The sequence below is a fragment of the Sarcophilus harrisii genome, chromosome 3, assembly GCF_902635505.1.
Source record: "Sarcophilus harrisii chromosome 3, mSarHar1.11, whole genome shotgun sequence".
Lineage (NCBI taxonomy): Eukaryota > Metazoa > Chordata > Mammalia > Dasyuromorphia > Dasyuridae > Sarcophilus > Sarcophilus harrisii.
In genome coordinates, this window is record NC_045428.1 from 32,787,190 (window position 1) to 32,806,496 (window position 19,307).

Consider the following 19,307-nt stretch of genomic DNA (forward strand, 5'->3'; position numbering starts at 1 on the left):
AAACAACAATCATACTCTAAGTGTCCATACCTGCTTCAGACTATATATTCTCAGTCCCTTCAACCAATCCTCAAATTTCACAATCTGTAATGGCTTCACCGTCCTGGTTTTTTCTGTTGTGCTACATAATAAAATAATGATTGATAGTAAAGATGAAGTGTACATTACTAATCCTTCCTCTTGGCTTATAAACTTAAAATGAGAAAAATAGTTATTCTAAATCCTAATCAAATAAATATGGAGAATTCAAGGTAAAATTAAAACAAATGAATAATCAAGCATTTTGATGGTCTCATTGTGTACTGAAAAATTCACTGTGTTCAAAAGGGAAACAGTAAAATTTGGATTTGGGGGAACTAGATTGATGAGACTGAAAAACTTTAGTGCCTGTGGTATATGGGAGGATGATCCAATGAAGATATCCTTGAGTGATTAGAAAAGTATTTTCAAAATTCAAGGTTGCTGGATTATTTTGGGAGGAAACAGAGTTGGGCGTTTTCTAAACTGATAAAGCATTTCACAAGTTTAGGAGAATCCTTCATATGTAATAGAAATACAATGCCTGAGGCTGTAGAAACATATCACATTTTTATTTACATTTCTAAATGTCCCAAAGCTAAATTATTGGATTTCTTCGTCCTCCTGACAGGTAGTTCCTGAAAAGTAATATAATATTCTTTTTACAGTGCATTAGTTGAAAACTGCAAAAACAAGGATAGAAATATGCCTGAATGAAACAGCAGTCTACGAGAGATGCCCTTTGCTGCCTCAAGGTACGTGAAATAACTTTTTATATATTGTTTTAACTGCTCAAGCCATTAACCAATAAATGGCAATATGCGCAGAGACACCCATCTGGTACAGACTGGCACATGGTGACCATATATGAGTTTCATAATACACAATGTATGTGTCTTTTTAAATATCTTTGTGTCAATGAATCAGATATTTTAATGATGAAACAATATCATCTTACATTGGTGTCTAATATTATCTACAAAGTTGTTAATGATATTGTGGCTTAATGTATATGTATATGTAAAAAATGGATGTATTGCCAATGATTCTTTTCTTTTTTTGATAGTATTTTATTTTTCCAAATACATGTAAAGATAGTTTTCAACATTCATTTTAGTAAAACTTTGCATTCCAAATTTTTCTCCCTTACCTCCCCTCTCCCCACAATAGCAAGCAATCTGATATGGGTTAAACATGTTTAATTCTTTTAAACTTATTTCCATGTTTGGCATGTTGTACAATGAAAATCATACAAAAGGGGGGAAAACACCAGAAAGAAAACAAATAAACAAAACAGGTGAAAATAATATTCCTCAATCAACATTCAGTCTCTATAGTTTTTTTCTCTCTGGACAAGATGATATTTTCTACCCCAAGTCTTGGAATTGCCTTGAATCACCATATTGTTGAGAAGTGCCAAGTCCATCACAGCTGATCATCTCATAATCTTGTTGTTACTATGTACAGTGTTCTTTTGGTTCTGCTCACTTTGCTTAGCATTAAATTCATGTAATTTTTTCTAGCTTTACCTGAAATCAGCCTGCTCAAAAGATTCTTTTCACAGTTAACATCCATGCAAATAATGACTTATCTTTTTGTGTTAATAATCTGTTAAAATATTTTCTGATTTTTAAGAGTGTTTCCTTTTTAAAATTTATATTTTTTTTACTTAATAGAAATCTTTCCAATTACATTCAGTAAAGGTAATTTTCAAAATTCACATTTTGGTAAGATTTTGAGTTCTAATTTTTTTTTCCTCCCTCCCTTACCTCTCTCCTCTTTATATATCTAGGTTTTATATATATATATATATATATATATACAATAATTTTAAACATAGTTCCATATTAGTCATCAACATTTTTTTAAACACTTAAAGATATAATCCCTGACAGACTTCACCCTGCCAACTCTATTACACCCTGTCTTGTAACAAAGGGAAACAGTCAAGTAATACCATCAACAAATCAGGTCTGATAGAAGGCACTACATTTTGTGCAACTAGTCCCTAACCTTTCTCTAGAAAAAGGGGAGATATAGGTTGCATTCACTGTTCTCTGGAACCAAGGTTATTCACTGCAATTAATCTGAGTTTAACTGTCTCAATGTTATTTTCATTCCCATTATTACAATAATTGTGTATGCTGCTTTCTTGCTTCTTCATATTTCATTTCATTTCAGTTTATATAAGATTTTCCATGTTCTTAATTTTTCATTCTGATTGTTTCTTACAGTTTATAATAATTCATTTCATTTCTATGTTACAATTTGTTCAGCCATTGCTCAATTGTAGCAGTGCCCACTATTTCTAAAATTGTTGCGACCATAAAATGTGTGCCTATAAATAGCTTGCTACAATTAGTTTCTTTCTTTCTATCATTGGTCTTCGAGTTTGTCTCTGGTCTAGCCTAAATCTCTGAGTTAAAAGTTCTGAATAATTTAATGTCTCTTAATTGTATAATTCTAAAACATTTTCTAGAATAGTTGGACCAGTTCACAGCTCCACCAACAATGTATAAAAGTGCCTGCTTGGAGCTTCCCCACCCCGCCCAAGTTGGCAACCCTGACTCAATTTCAGAGGTCAAGAAGCATTTTCTCTCTGATTACTAGTTTTTCTGTTAGTATTCTTGCCTAGTGGCTTATGAGAGAGCTCACAGGTATTCAGTCTTACTCTAGAAGGTCTTTTGGAGCTTTCAACATTTTCTTTTGTTATTAAGAATATAATAATCACTAGCATTCATATAGAATATTAAGATTTGTGAAGTGCCTTACAAATATTATATCATTTATTGTTACAAGAACCCTAGGAAATGGATTTTATCCCTATTTAATGGATAAGGAAACTGTAGCAAAAGTGGTTTGTCCAAAATCTCAAAGTAAATGTTTAAAGAAAGATTTGGACTTGGTTTTCCTTACTCCAGCTCTAGTTGCCATGTTTTCATGTCATGGAAAAGCAAACTGTAACATCATTCTTTGAGAGGGTTGCAATAATCTTAAAGAGAAGGTGACACCAGGAAAGACTATTTCCCATCCTGGTACCATATTTTATTCTGAAAGAACATGTTATAGCATGGTTTAGAAAGGTAAACATCCTTGGGAGAATCAAATTCTATCTTCCACTGCTATGCTTATCTTTGTGGGAGTATTTTTTAATGTATTTCTATTATGTGAAGTATATTTCAAAGCAAGTGCTAAATCTGTTTTATGACTGCCTGTTCCACATTTGAGAAGTCCAGAAGTCATCCAGTCCAACTCTTTTTCTAAAGGAAAAATAACATTTCCATGAATGAAACTGACAATAGGCTTGATGGCACTGAGGCTATTTATGATCATTGTTTTCTTCTCATTTTCTATAAAATGAATAGATTGTCATTGGTATTATTGTGCTAATAGCCTGCATTCTCATTAGGAGTATTATTTGAGCAGTGTCATAAGCAACCCTGTGGGGGGGAGGGGGAGAGCAGTGCTCTTTGGGTTTTTGTTTTCATATATTGACTACATTAGGTGTCCAAAACCTAGACTGTTGCTTATGAATGTATATACTCTCCTTGCTGCCAGATTCTAGGCACATAATGTTGATTCCTATTATAACTGATGGTTTCTTAGTTATTTGTGTGAGCTGCCCCACTGCCCTCCCCCAAACTCACAGATCTTTAGAAGACAGTTGGTGGTAAATTCCAGGGTCCTGTGTCTCAAGGCTTGTTTGTGTTGATCTGATTCCTTTTTTCTGTTAACTTGATTAAGAGAAATGGCCTTATTTGTGGTGATAAATGAAGGATCAGTGAAATCAACCATAGAGTAGTGGCGAATTGCGTCAGCAAATTTATGAATCATTAACTGTGAAGTATTCAACTAGGCGGACGACCACAGCCAAAGGTAAGATGCTACAGATTTCCACAAGCTGTCTGGAGAAGAGATGTCAGCCTGAAGAAATCAGGAGAGGAGCTTTGGTCCATAGCTGAAGAGTCATAGGATCACTATGGTAACAGAGCAGTAGGTATTAGAAGAAAATGTGTGCTGGGAGAAGGTGAGAGGGAGAAGATGGGAAGTGAATAGAAGGGGTAGGTCAGAAAAACTGTAAAGAGTAAATAATTGAAAGAGAGATCAAGGTTTCAGTTCCTCTTCCTTCAGCTAATTCAGAAGTCACTCACTCATCAGAGCCAAATTAAAGGGCAAGAATTAGACTTTGCTGCCAGACTCTCCCTGGTTTAATCAGACTCTTCATTTCATCTTTGAAGAAGGTGTAAGGGAGGCAGAGAAAGGGCATGTTCTCTTTCTGCACGAAATAATCAAAGTAATGCGCAAATGCTTCTGGAATGGTGGACATCAATCAGGAAGGATTCTCTGAACATCTGCCACATGGACCATAGTGGAGTAATTATAGAGTGGGTTTTAATTCAATAAATTTAACAAATATTTATCAAGTCCCTTTCTCAGTGCTAGAGGCTGGAGCACAAGAAAAAAATACTCTTGCTGTCTCATCAAGTTTACATTCTACTGCAGTTGGAGTCTTAGCTCTCTAGTACTAAATATATAACTTACAATGTCCTTATCTGTTACATGGCAAGTTAGGATTTTATAATCATCCCTTTTAATGCTGGGACGTCAACGACTAGAGTAGGCTACCAAGATGAAGAATAGACAAGACTATGATAGGAAAACTTCTCTACTGTTTGTGTGAACACATATGTGAATATGAGTATACATATATTCATATATACATAAATATGGGTAGATTATGTATGTGCATGTGCACATGAATACCTATAAGGTTGTATATGGGTGTGTGTTGAGAATAAATGTATTGCAGTGCCCTGTTGCTGTGGGAATTGAAAATGCCTAAGAAATATGAATGGAGGATCAAATACTGTGATCTGGGCCCATGCATGGATACATACTTTGTACCTCTGATCCTGCGACATGGCTGATTTCTGGTGATATCTTTATATGTGCATCTCTACATGTTTGCATACAGATTTAATATGTATGTGGTGAGGTTTGGGTTCTTACACACATGCGTGCAGGAATATAAATGCACCCATTTTGGATTTATACTTACGTCTTGTTTTTCTCTTTGAGGTTTTGTTTTATGGTTTGTTTAGAGCTGAAATGGTTGCTATGGAAAGAGTAGTTTCTAACAAGACCTTTGTCAAAAATGAAAATTTGCATTCAACCTACTTTGTTTCAGAAAGCTTCCTATATGAAACAGAATAAAAAGGATTTTGCCTTAAGAATGCTATGTTTTGTGGGATCCTTCAGGGAAAATATTTTTGTGTTATCCAGGAAAGTATTTTGAAAAATTTGGCCCATTCATAATCTGTCAAAGGAATATTAATGTCTTCTAAATGGAAAATAAATTAAGTAGCTTATCTAAACATCATGAACTAATACCTTGGAGTAGGAAGAAATGGTTTATTTTTAAAACCTTTTTCTTCTGTCCTGTATGACTGAATGTAGCTGAGAGGATTGTGTTATTCACTAAAGTTTTCCTCTGATATATTGTTATGGTACGGCTTTGACCTTGAGTTTTCTTTGCTAATGTCAGTGGAGTCCAAGTCCTGGGGTGTCTTAGCTATATAGAAAGGCTTTGAGAATGGCTCTACTCATGGACTTCCTGTCTTTCATCCAAAGTCATGTCCAGCTAAATCCCTAGAGGCTCATACCACCTTGAATGCAAGAATAAATATTGTCCCCATCATTATTATCACTCAAAGATACTCCTTACCACATCATGGATAAGGTGCAATAATAATAATATTGATTTACTTTTGTGGAGAGCTTCCCCACCACCTTGAAAGAGAAAAATATATAAAAATATATCCATTTCAAAGATGAATTTGAGAAATAGAAAAGAAAGAAGTGATGATGGTTGAGGAATGGCTTGTGCATGGTCTGGCCAAAGGATTTATTTTTGGGGGAAAGAGGAGAACGGCACATAACAGTCACCTTAAGCAGAATGCTATGACTACCCTTGGTTCCATACAAGGGAAAAATCAGTGGAGCAAGAAGCACTTTTAAATGCTAGCTTTATGCCAAGCTCTGTTCTAAATACTGGAAATATGAGAACAATGACAAAATAGTTCTTCCCCTCAAGGAGCTTACATTTTATAAAGTAAATAACATATATATGGTAAGTATATATAAATTTATAAGGACCTTTATCTCTATAAGGATAGGGCTTAGACTTGTGAATTCAGTGACGTTAGAAATCCCTTGTTGACGAAAACCTCAAGTAATGCAGGTTGGCATCTTCTCTGCAGCTTTTAGTGAGTTGTCTAGAACACTGAATAATTTAATGACTTGCTTATAGTCGTGCAGATGGAATTATGGGTCAGAGATGGGATTTGAAGCCAGATTTGTCACATAAAATGCTATCAGCCTTGGGGGACAAAAGAGGCACCCTACATTTTTATGAACATTATTGTTCATCAACAGTGATTGAAATTGGGAATGTTGTAGAGTTGAGAGGAAACACATTGATGATGTTAATTGGCTGCTTTAAGAGATGTTCTTGATTATTTGAAAGAGCTCAGTAGAGGAGACTTTGAAAAAATATACTTTTTTCACAGGACTTTTCTTTTGGATGTCAGATTTTTGCATTGATATCTCACATGTTCATTGTGCTTTCATGTGTGCAGAGAAATTGTTTTATCTGATTCAACTACTCTATGAGAAAGATAGTATTGATAACTTCATTTGACAGATGAGGAAACTGAGGCTGTGCGAGAGCTCAGATTAGATAAAGCCATAACTTATTATGATATAATAAGTAAACACTTAGTATATAACTATATAAGATTGAAACCAAAACAAATATTCCACAATTTATGAAAATTAACAACTTTCCATCACCCCATCCTCTACCATCAATCAGCATGTCTGTCAAGATCATAGATGAACCCAGAATCATTGGCAATACATCTAAAATTGTATCACAACCCAACTTTTAAAAAATTACAGATGAAGAATCTACCCAAGATCAGAGAGGTAGTAACCAACAGAACAGAAATTTGAGCTCAATTTCTCTGGCTCCTTATCCAAGTCTCTTGCCATGATATCACAGGTATAGGCCTAGAGCCTGGTCTCTAGTAGAGATCCAAAGAACACATAATGATCAAATAGTGATCAGGAGTGTTTACAGATGTTGTCAGGTCACTTATTGCTTAAAGGAAAACCTCAGTGTTTAGGATAGAACAGGATTCAGATTGCCCATTGGGCTTCTCATTCAGCTAGTGAAAGTTTCACTCTCAAAGTATATAATCAGCAAGAACATCATTGAAGATCTTTTAATTCCAGAGGGGCTGCCTAGGCAAGGAAGATCCCTCTGATAATTTGACGACTGTCATGTACCCCCAGTGTTACCACAAGCCTCCATATTGCATTGCTGAGTTGACCACTCAACCATAGTTCCAATCAGCATTCAGACTATTTCTCAGATGTCATCTTAGATTAAAAATTATGTCTCTTCGGTTTTGCCGTACTCTTAATTGTTCATGACTTCTTTATCTTTAAATTATATTTGATTAACTTGATGTAATTGCAAGTTGTTTTGAATTTGATTAAAGTACAAGTATTTGACTTATCCACAGTAACTCTTTTATTTTCTCCTCTCCCCTCCTTCCCTTCCTTCTTTTTCCCTTGAACAAACACAACTTTCTTTCAATTCTTGGCTTAGCTTAAGTTGCTCTAACAATTTCAGGCCTTTCGATGATTCAGAAACTTACTAGCACTATTGGTTTATTTGTTCCTGAAAAACCAGTTCTGTTTACCCACTATACATTCTTGTTGGGGGAATGATCAAAGTCTCAAGGTTTAAAGCCAGAGTTGACAACACCGTGAATAGGAGGCTCTTGGCTGGAGGGTCATAACTCCTGGGGGCCTTCAGCAGCCTCAGATAGAATTCCCATTTCTATTTGTCATTCCTAGAACATGCTTTACTTTGTCTTATAAAATAGGTTTCCCTTCCTATCAACACAGTAGCTCCATAGCTGGTTTTATAAGCCAGTAGGCAGTATACATTCTTGTTCCTGGGTTGAGGTTGGATGGATTGCCCACAGTGTGATAAAAGATAGCCCCTTCTTCAATCCCCTCAAGTGTCTTATGGCATCCAGGAAGGATGTACAAAGGAGAAAAATGCATAAATAGCACAGTGCTGTTCAAGGACAGCAAAGTATATAGATATGCATGCCAAAAACATCACAAGAATATAGAATATAGAGGAGAAATAAACTTGATTTTGTGCTATCATTCTGGTATTGGAGAAAATTTACCTCTTTTTTATATCAGCACTTATTGATAAATGAAACGATTAGTCAAAGGCTTTACAGTGCACTCTGGGATAATTTATTTCTCTGAAAAATGCATCTTTATTAGTCTTCAGATGGAGAGAGGACTGAAGATCAGTGGATACTTTTCAACAACAGAAACTATCTGGAAATAAAAATATGTTTTTTATGCAGGGTAATGGAACCTTTTGTAAAACCAGTAATATGCTATTCCCTGCTGATCTAATTTTTTTAAATTATCATATGTTCCATGTTTAGATAGTGACACAAGTAGATACCACCAAACCTCTAACCAAGATATTATCAGACAACTGACAAGGATTCAAAGCACTAATAAAAGTTATGATAATATTTTAATAGATCTCCCCATACTGAATTCCCAGACTCCCAAAATATACTGAATGATAAGCTTTCCAAACAGAGAGATCTAGAAAAAAAAATCAAACCCATATGGGACTGGGAATGAGTACAGATCATCCCTATTATCCTGTTTGCTACTATTTGTTTCCTTTGATACTTCAGAAAATTCACTAAATTGTTTAAATCCACAAAGAAGTCATTTTTTGTACACTTGTCCTATAAGCTGGGCCTAAGCAGAGGAGAGTTATTTGTTTTGGTGAAGTTGATAAAACTAGGGGAGAAACAGACAACAGTAGAAATGATGATGATTATATGCTGCTCTTATATTCTACTAATTCTATTCCAGTATAAAACTCAATTATTGTATTTAACTGTGTAGTTGTTCACTTAATAACAAGCATATGAAAATAATAGTAGGGTAGTGACTTGTCTTATGATTGTTCCTCTCAGACCTCAAATGGATGTAAAAGTAGAAGATGCCTTTTCCTCTCCTTCTTCAGTCTGTTACTGGGGGGAAGAATGAAACAATAACAGTCATAATAATAATGTAGAAAATGCTAATGAATAATAGAAGAGTAACTTGGACCAAAATTATCTCTCTCTGAACTCTATTGAAAAAGATGTGAACAAATAGTTGTATTGATTATAAAGTCAATAACATTATGTAATTGCTTTTATTAATAAAATAGTACTCATTATTAAAATTATTAAGATAATTAATAGAGATGTCCCAAATATTTATAATCTCTGGGCTATGTAGAATAAAAATCTTTCCGACTTATAGAGGCTTAGCCAAAGAAACCAGAATGATTGAGAATAGGATGGAATTTATATCATTGTCGTTTTCAAGTGAGAAAATGTTTTACCTTGTATATATGGTTAAGGTTGCCTATCAATGTATGAGAGAATTAATGAATAACCAATATTTCGATCATCTTTTATTCTTCCTGCTACTATAATTGTCCCAAGAATGCTTTCAGTGAAGCTAAAGAAAATGAGCTGGCTTCTCAATGCTTCTGCTCTATAGAACATAAGGCATAAAGGAATGATAACAGGATGGTGATTTGTTCTAGAAGTGCTTCTGTTTGAACCCCATAAGGAAGAGTGTGTTTGTGTGTGTGTGTGTGTGTGTGTGTGTGTGTGTGTGTGTGTGTGTGTGTGTAAATGACTGACATGAAGATAAAGATGATGGTGATAATATATAATTTTTGTTACCACCTATGCATTGATCCTTTGCCTCATCATTAAAAGAAAAATGTTTTACTGAAAATGAGTCAGCTCATGTAAAAATTGGAGTTAATTCAAATATCTATATTTCTGATAAAACGCTTTTGTTGTTATCAAAGGATTTAACTTAGCCCTGATTCTTCACATATCTCTTATATTCAAACAATCAGAAATATTGAATCTTTTAAACTTTTTTTAATAATTAAAAAAAATTTAAACTTAAATACAAAATGAGGGGGAAAACAAAAACAAACAAAAAATTGCAATGTATATAGTAGATCATAGGAAAGGATTCATCACAAAACAATAAATTTTCATTTCAAGAAAAGTTATTTGTAAATATTACATATTGTTTTTAAAACTGCCCGATTTTTCTTTGCTCCCTTATTGGTTTTCTTTTGTTCTCTGCTGTGTACTTTTTGCTTTACTTTTTTTTCCCCCTTTCTTCCAATTTCCCACCCCTTACATAGGATTATAATTAAGCATGGAGATTATATAAATATAAACACACACATATGCAGATATCTATTATATTCATATATTCACATATACTCATGCACATATATGTAAGATTGTACTGTGCTTATTTTTACCTGTTATATGTTTCTCTGAAGGTAAATAGCGTCCTCCTTCATAGGTCTAAGTTTTTCCATATTTTTTTCCCCTAAATCAACCAATTTATCATTTTCTGTACCACAATCGTATTCCAACCCAATCATATCCTATCTGAGAGATTGTCTATGAAAGTTCCCCACCCCCAATTTTCTATATTCTTTCTGTTCTTGACTACATAGGCTTTATTTACATGAGAAATTTTTAATTTAAAATTATCAAAATTATATCTTAAACACCTCAACCATTCTCTCCTTTATAATATAATTTAAGGTCTGATACTATTGAATCTATTTCCTTTACATCTTTTTTTCCTGCTTTCTTTGAATTTCTTGACCTTTTGCTCTTCTAAATGAACTTTGTTATTTTTTCTAACTTAGTAAAATAATTTTCTAGTAATTTAATTGGAATGAATTGTGAATAAATAGATTAGTTAAGTAAAATTGTCATTTTAAAAATTATATTGTATTACTTATCCATGAAAAAATATTACTTCAAATATTTAGATCTGTGATTATTTGTATAAAACATATTTTATATTTATATTCATCTAGTTCCTGTCTGTTTTGGCATAGTCTGAAACTATATTAAATAATATTGTTGATTCACATTGTTATTTCTCTGTATTTCACATTTAAGGAAACTTATTTTAATTTTCATTTTGAGATTATAATTACTATTACTGCTTTTTAACACAATAAATTCTTCTCCTATCTTTATTTTATCCTTGTGTGTATCTGTCATTTTTTATAATGTTTTCTGAAAGCAACCTTATTATTGAATTAAATGTTTAATGTCCTATTTTATGGGTAAATTCATCCCATTCACATTCTAAGCTACAATTACTTGTTACATACTTTCCTCCATACTATTTTAGGAAAAATATCCTTCTTCCCCTATTACTCTTTTTCTTCTCATTCATCTACTTTATTTCGAACTACTGCCTTGCTTACCTATTCCTGAACTACCCACCCCTCTAAAATACTTCACTTATCCTCTCCTCCTGTCATATCCCCTTCCTTCTCCTTCTGAGTTTAGAAGACAATACTCTCCTTAAGCACACACACACACACACACACACACACACAGACACACACACACACACACAATCTTTCCCTCTTTAAGCCATTTCCAATGCGTGCGAGTAATATTTCAACATTATGAATCTTCTCCCCTACTGGCTTCTTTTGTATCAATTTTTCTCACTATACCCTATTTGTATGAGCTACTCATTTTTAATTTCTCCCTATGTAGTTTATTTTTAGAATCATCCCATTATAGTCAGCTCAGCCCAAATGTTTCTTTCAAACTACCCAAATAATCATGACAGTCACAAGCATATTGCTAATACTTTTACATATATGAAGTAAAAATTTGATATTATTCAGTTCCTTAAAATTGGTTTTCAGTGTTTGCTTTATATTTCTCCTGGATGTTATATATCAAATTTTGCCTTAACTTCAGTTATTGTTGTCACAAAAACCAGAATGTCTTTCAGTTTATTGAACGTACTTTATTTTTTCCATTCAGAATTATACTCAACTTTGCCGAGTAAATTATACTTGGTCATAATCCCAGATCTTTTGCTCTATGGAATATTATATACTAAGACCAGCACATTTTCAATATATTTGCTGCCATGTCTTGTGTAATCTTGATTGTAGCTCTTTCTTGCTTACTCCCTTACTTTGTTTTTAATGTGGAAGCTTTGAAACTTGGCTATCATATTCCTGTGATTTTTTTCAGATGATGATTTTCAGATTTTTTTTCTAGTTTTGCTTTGCCTTCCTGTTCTAGAACTTCTGGATAATTTTCCTTGATGCTTTTTTGCAATATTGTATCAAGATTCTTTTCTTTTTGTCATATTCTTTGGGTAATCTAATTATTTTTATATTATTTATCTTTGGTCTGGTCTACAGATCAGGTGTTTTTCTGATGAGATGGTTCATTTTCTTTTCTATTTTTCATTCTTTTGATTCTGTTATATGATTTCTTGGTGTCTTAGAATATCATTAACTTCCCCTTGCCCAATTTCAGTTTTCAAGAAATTATTTTCTTAAGTTTTTTTTTTTTTTTTTTTTATTTCAGGCTGATTTTCTTGGATTGCTTTCATTTATTTTCTAATTTTTCCTCAGTCTCTCAGATATTATTTTTAAAGTTCTTTTTGAGTTCTAAGAATTTTGAGTGTGTGCTGAGGACCACTAGACATTTCTTATTGAAAAAGAAATGGCTTTTTTTAGCCTCCATTTTCTTCCTCTGATTCTGAACCCAGATCTTCTCTATCTCCATAGTAACTATCCATGGTTGAATTTTTCCTCCTTTGCTTACTCACTTTTATTTGTTTTTATTTTGTTTTATTTGTTTTTAGAAGCTAATGCTGTAAGTAGGTTATCCTTCTTACTGTTGTTTTCTAAGGTCTGTCTTGGGGTCCAACCTTGGGTTCTCTTCTCCATTTCTATGCCACGGCTAGGACGCCCAGCCACACTGTTCCACAAATGATCTTGTCCCCCTGCATCCCTCTGGTGGCTACAAACTATAGCTGTGCTCTCTATCCCAGAAATGAAACTAGGTACTTTGTTCTCCTGCAAGTGCCCACAGCCAGCAGAGTCCCCACCCCTTGCTGCTGCACTCACCAGGAGTGTGGTACCTCTTCTCTATAGCCACAGGCCAGGACAAATGTGGTCAGCATAGCTAAAAGTGAAAGCAGACTGTGAAAGGTCCTTCAACTTTCTCCTACTTAGCTGTCAGAATCCCCCCAATATTATCTGCAAAATAAAAGTTTCTAAGACTGAGGCTGCCTTTCAACTCAACTATCTCTAGCTAGTTGCATGTAGATTCTACAGTGTTGTCCTGGGCATGTTTGCACTTCATTCTGGCTGAATCTCTACTCCTAGAGGTTGGGTTTTTCCTGAGATCTCCTCAAATTGTCTTAGGAAGATGACTGCTTTATCCCATTTTTATTTCTGCTTCTCCGAGGTAAAGTTCTGCTTTTATTTTTTGGATGAAATTTGTAGAGCCAAAGTTTTCGGACCTATTACTCCATCTTCCCAGTATCCTCTCCTAGAAATATAAAAAACTTCCTGGATGCTTTGGTATCAACTCCCAAAGGTTATCTGAATTATAAGGTTGTAAGAAACTGAGGATGTTAAAATTCAAAAACTCTGCTATCATCCTCAAAGAAATAATTTTGTTTGGTGCTAGTTGCATTCACATTAATAAACAAACAAAACAAAAATAGAACCTAATGGTTTCTAATGTCTGAAATGTACTAATTATGATTCTGGTTGCCTGGCAACATAGAGGAGACTTGGTAAGGTGTCCAGGCTCCAATTCCATCACCAAAATGGATAGCATCTGTAAAAATCATTTTCATAATATTTTAAAGAATCTGACCTATGAATTTGATTCTTTTTTTTAAAGAAATCAGTGACTTATTGGTTTCATTGCCAGCCATGTGTGATTTCGGGTAAGTTCTTGATCTCTCAGGCTCAGTTTCCTCATCTCCATAATGGAGTGATAATCCTGATACAACATTGTATTATTTATTGTACAGAAGATGAATTGTCTGCTAGAACATAAGCTAAGTGCTGAGATACAAATAGAAAAGTGCATACTCTCAAGAAACTCCCCCCTTAATTGGATGACATGATATATAAAGGAAATTCAGTTTCAAGATGAATAGAAAGGCCTGTAACTTCTAAATGTCCAGTGTCAGTTGGGATAGCAATGTTTGCAGTTCCCAAGTTAATGTCAGTAGGTAAGAGATAAGTGCCAGGATGTCTCCAGGGCACAAGGGGTAAGGCAGATGGCAAATCTAGATAACCTTGGAATACAGTCAGACGCAGGCCAGATCCTAAGATCTGATGGGTCTCTACCTCATTGCAAATAATAGAGTTGGTAACACATTTCATCTATGGTATGGGAAGAACTTTATTGTCCCAATCAGCTCTCTTAGAATATTCCTTCATGAATAAAGTATTAGAGAACTATCCCCTTCAAAGTAACTTTCAGTTATTTCTTGCTTGTCTTGAATTCTGAGATAAGTTTAGATAAGTCTCTACCAATAATAGACTTATAGCCTATTAGGGGAACAAGATAGTAATAATATTCAACACTGCCTGTTAAGTACACAGTGCATTCAAAATATAATTAAAAGTACATAGACAAATAGACGGATAGATAAGTAAATAGAAGAATGAATTTATAAATGGGTGAATGAATAAATATACATACACATATAGGGGAAAGCTAGATACAGAGCAGAATATCATAGAATAGAGTACCAGGCCTGGAGTTAGGAAGTCTCATCTTTCAGAGTTCAAATCTGGTTTCAGACACTAGCTGTGTGACCCTGGGCCAGTCACTTGACCCTTTTATCCTCAATTTCCTCTTCTGCAAAATGATCTGGAGAAGAAAATGGTAAACCAGTCTAGTATCTTTGTCAACAACACCCCGAATGGGATTGGACATGACTGAAGCGAATGAACAACAATAATAACAGTCCCCACACATAGATACAAAGACATATATACATATGCATATACATGCATGTGTATATGTGTGTATAAGTATTTGAGATGACAAAGAGAGAAAGAAAGTCATTGCCCACTGAGAAATCACTATAGGCTTCCTGAAGAAAGTGACATTTGATCTGGAGGTTAAAGAATAGGTAAGAATTAGGCTGGCATTAAGAGAGAGGAAGGACATTTCAAGAACCAGGAGTTCTTGTTGGAAAGTTATGAGATTTCTTCTATATTCCTGAAACATAGAACATGTCATGTGAATAAATAATCAACAAGTATTTATTAAGAACATGTTATTTGCCAATATTATGTGAGATATTGGGAATACCAATGTAAATAATAAAACAAACCCTATTCCCAAAGAACATTTATTCTAAGTAAGATGCTTAAGGTTGGAGAGATAGGGATGTATCACATTATGAATGATCTTGACTACCAGGCAGAGGAGTTAAAAAATGACAGGGAATGACATAGCCAAATTTATTTGTTAAGGAAAAAAAAATTCTGCCAGTGGTATGAAGGATGGATTATAAGGGAAAAGGGGATAGAGGTGGGAAGACTTGGGTGGGGGAAAACTTCATCATTAGTCTAGGAATATTGAAATTTTATTGTGTTCAAAGATGGTTGTAATGGGAGTAAGCAGAAGAACATGGATGGAAGATATATATTATGAATGCAATCAAAGAGAGGTGATGGAAAAATAAGCCCTTAAGATTGACCCAAGATTTGGAAGACAGAAAAGAGGTGCTAAGATCAGAAACTGAAAGTCAAATATGCCTTGGAGCATATTTCAAGGTTTAAATAATGAGCTGAAAAAAAAAATAAAAATAATGAGCTGGTGTTGAACATGTTGAATTTGAGGTATTGGTGGACCATCCATGAAGCACTCCCCAGCAAAAAGAGCCTTTTCCCGATTCTCCAGTACCTCCAAGAAGAAAGTACTAAGTTATTACCTTGTTTTCAAAGCCCTCTAACCTCTCTTTCAAATCTTCTTTCAAAATGCTTTAGGTAAATTGCCATTCCAGTCAATGTGGTCAGTTATTGGTATTGCACTATGGCATCCAACTCCTACCTTTATGAATTTGTATACATTCCAAATTTGGAAGGTTTGTCTTCCTTGTCTCTTTTTACCTTGCCTCAAGACTTAGCTCGGGTGTTAAGCTCTATTGTGGAGTATTTCCTGGTGCTGCTAAATGGTAGTATTTTATTCCTCTTCACATTTCCTTCTCTGTTTATGGGATGTCTCCCACAGTGGATGGTGAAATCCTTGAGGTACTAATCTGGTTTTCTGTTTGGCTTTTGCATGGTTAATGCCAAGCACAGGACACTCTTTGCTTCAGGAACTTAATATCTATTTGTTGAATTGAATTGAAAACATATTCTAGCCCAGGAGTTTTTAACCATGTTTGTGTCATGGAGTCCTTTGGCAGTCTGCTGAAACCTATGAACCTCTTATGAAAATAAAATTTTTAAATGAATAAAATAAAATAAATATTGTGTAGAAAACTATACCCAAATATTATTCATAACTTTTTATAAGTTGACAGACCCCAGCTGCTCTAAAAAAATTAATAAGAAAGAACTACTGCTCTGGCATCAACACCATGCATTTAACTATCCACTGAGATTGTGTTCCATGCATATGGCTTTAAACACTTCAAAAATAATGGAAATATTGCTTGTTGCCAGTGATAGTATAACCAATCATTTCAGGTTGGTATAAATGCTTTGCAAATAATAGAAACAGAAAACCTCCCTTTAGATATAGACACATCCATCATATATAAGTTGGAAAATGTTCAAATGATGAAACACTTTTCTCAATGCTGCCTAATTTTCCCTTGCTTAAACTCAGGGTTCACATGATTAGTCATGGTGGCAGAGTGCCAGCTCCTTTGTAGCTTAATGGTCTCCCTCGCTCCTTAATTGCAAGTTAGTGGATTTGACTAGACAATATACACCCTATGGTGTTTGTTGATCTTCACTGATGAGAAAAGATACATATTTTAAATGTAGTATTCTTCTTTTCAAAGGTGTCATAAATCTTTGCATATTAGATGTTAACCTTGATTTACAATGAAAGTAGCCTACAGGTTAGAGGGAGAGACCACAATTTGAGCATATAGAAATGATTTGGGCTTCTTATGACGATCTGAGGCATATCTTCCTAGTTTTGTTTCTCTCTGAACGAACTTCAATTTGTTCTGTAAAATCTAGTGGCTAGAGAGCAAGCCTTGGAGCCAATAAGATCTGAATTCAGATTGTACCTATAACACATGCTGACTGTATGACCCTGGACAAATCACTATCCTTTCCATTAGGCAGCTGCCTCAGACTATAACTTTCACAGAAGCTGCCATTCTGCAGTGGTAGAGAGAGTTTTCTCATCCTGGTGTTCCCTGTACAAATTGAATCATAAATCCCCAACTTATTCCTGTGTGTTAGTTTGGAAGATACTTGAAATAGTTCATTTAAAAAAAGAAAACATCCCTATCTTCAAAGAGCATACATTGTATTGGGAGAAACAAAGTGCACATATTACTAAATCTAAAACATACCAAGCAGAGAGCACATTGTAGAGCAGTGGTTCTCAAAGTATGGTCTAGAGAATCCTGGGGAATCTCTGAAACCCTTTTAGAGGATCTACACATTCAAAAATAGTTTTTATTTCCAAAATGGTAAATGTCTATAAATATAATTCAGATAAACAAAAACGCTTTGGAGAGATCCTCAATAATTTTTAATAGGATAAAGATACTGAAAACAAAAGTTTGAGAACCACTCTTGTAGAGTATATATGTATTTTATATTTCAAATAAGATATCAGGAGTGGTGGGAGGAGTAAGATGTCAACTATAGTAACCTGCCAACCATGAAAAGAATCCTTCATCTGCCTAATAAATTCATCCTGCCTTTATTTGGAGAGCTCAAGAGATGGGAAACTCATTACCTTCGGTTTTCTAGATAATTATGTTAGGAAGTTTTCCTTATATCAAGCTTAAGGTGACTTCTCTCCCACTTCCATTTTTTTCTTCCTAATTTTGTTCTCTAAAGCCAAGGAAAAAAGTGTAATCCCTTCAAGCACATGAAAGTGACTCATAAGTTCCACTACTCAAAAACTTCTTCCATTAGTCCATTCAGCTGTCTTTCATATGGTATAACCATAGAGGATCTCCTCTCAAGATTGCCTACCCTTGGTTGCTTTTGAGCTTGTCAATGTTCTGACTAAAACATGGACCCTAGAATTAAATGTTGATTATTCCAAAAACTGTCTGGAAATATAAGTCTGATTTTAGAAGATTAAGGATGAAATAGATTTGGCTTGCATTGGTTGTAATAGTAACATTTTGGACAGAATAAAAATTATGCCCTTATTTGGCCTATTTCAATGGAATAGGGGGTAAGGACTCTCAAAGAAATTAATTCTTTTTATAATTCGTTTAAGGGAAATCAAAGAGTAGAATCCTGCGTCTCACTTTCCATTTGGCTAGGTATTTAGTTAGGTTGTCTCTATAATATTTAGCCTAATGGCATTGAATAAATCATAAAATATTAAAATATTTTCACGTCTGCAAGGGTATATTCAGAAGAATTTGTTTCTAACAAATCTGGATATAAATTAAACTGAGCCGGCCTCTCTTGGAAAGTTCCTGACTTCCTCTTCCTGTTTTTATGAGAAGGAAAAGTACAAGGTTATCTCTTTTTTAAAATGGGTAGGTTTCTACAGATATACTCATTGAAAATATTTTAATTAAAATGCTCTTTTGGGTGAGTTTTCTTGCTAACTCAAATTCTGTTTAACCAAATGCTTTATTGCTCTGTTCTAAAAGGCATAGGCTGCCATATGTATTCCCAAAGGGCAAACCTGAAAAATACTCTTACATTCCAAATGTACACTAAGGTACATTATCATTATACATGAGATATTGCTAACTGATCCCCATCAGAAAAATTTCAATACATTTGGATCCTCATGTGAAAATGTATTGTAAATGTCAGAAGGAGGAGTCTTTAATGCTATCTGTACTCTGTTAAGATATCATAGCCCAGTTTCCCACCTTAAGTTAAGGCAAAAGAAATAAGATAGATTTGTTCTGGAATATAAAATATGCTTTATATGCATTTCAGAAATCTGAATAGTCATTGTCTTATTTTTTATTGGAAGATGACTTAAAAATAAGTATGAATATTTCCTGGAAAGTAAATAATTAACTTTGGTATTTCTGTGATTTAAGAATCTGAGGTCATTTATCTCAATTTGTCTCAATTTCCTCATCTTTAA

At 34.2% G+C, this 19,307-nt stretch overlaps 1 protein-coding gene across 3 annotated transcripts in view; it reads left to right on the forward strand.

Moving 5' to 3' along the window:
• Window positions 1–19,307, forward strand: part of NAALADL2 (N-acetylated alpha-linked acidic dipeptidase like 2) — a 1,183,950-nt gene that overhangs the window by 212,904 nt on the left and 951,739 nt on the right. For all 3 annotated transcript variants that reach the window (XM_031957680.1, XM_031957679.1, XM_031957681.1), the window contains exon 3: window positions 687–773. The gene's annotated coding sequence lies outside the window, so the exon portion shown is untranslated. The remainder of the gene's footprint in view (window positions 1–686; window positions 774–19,307) is intronic.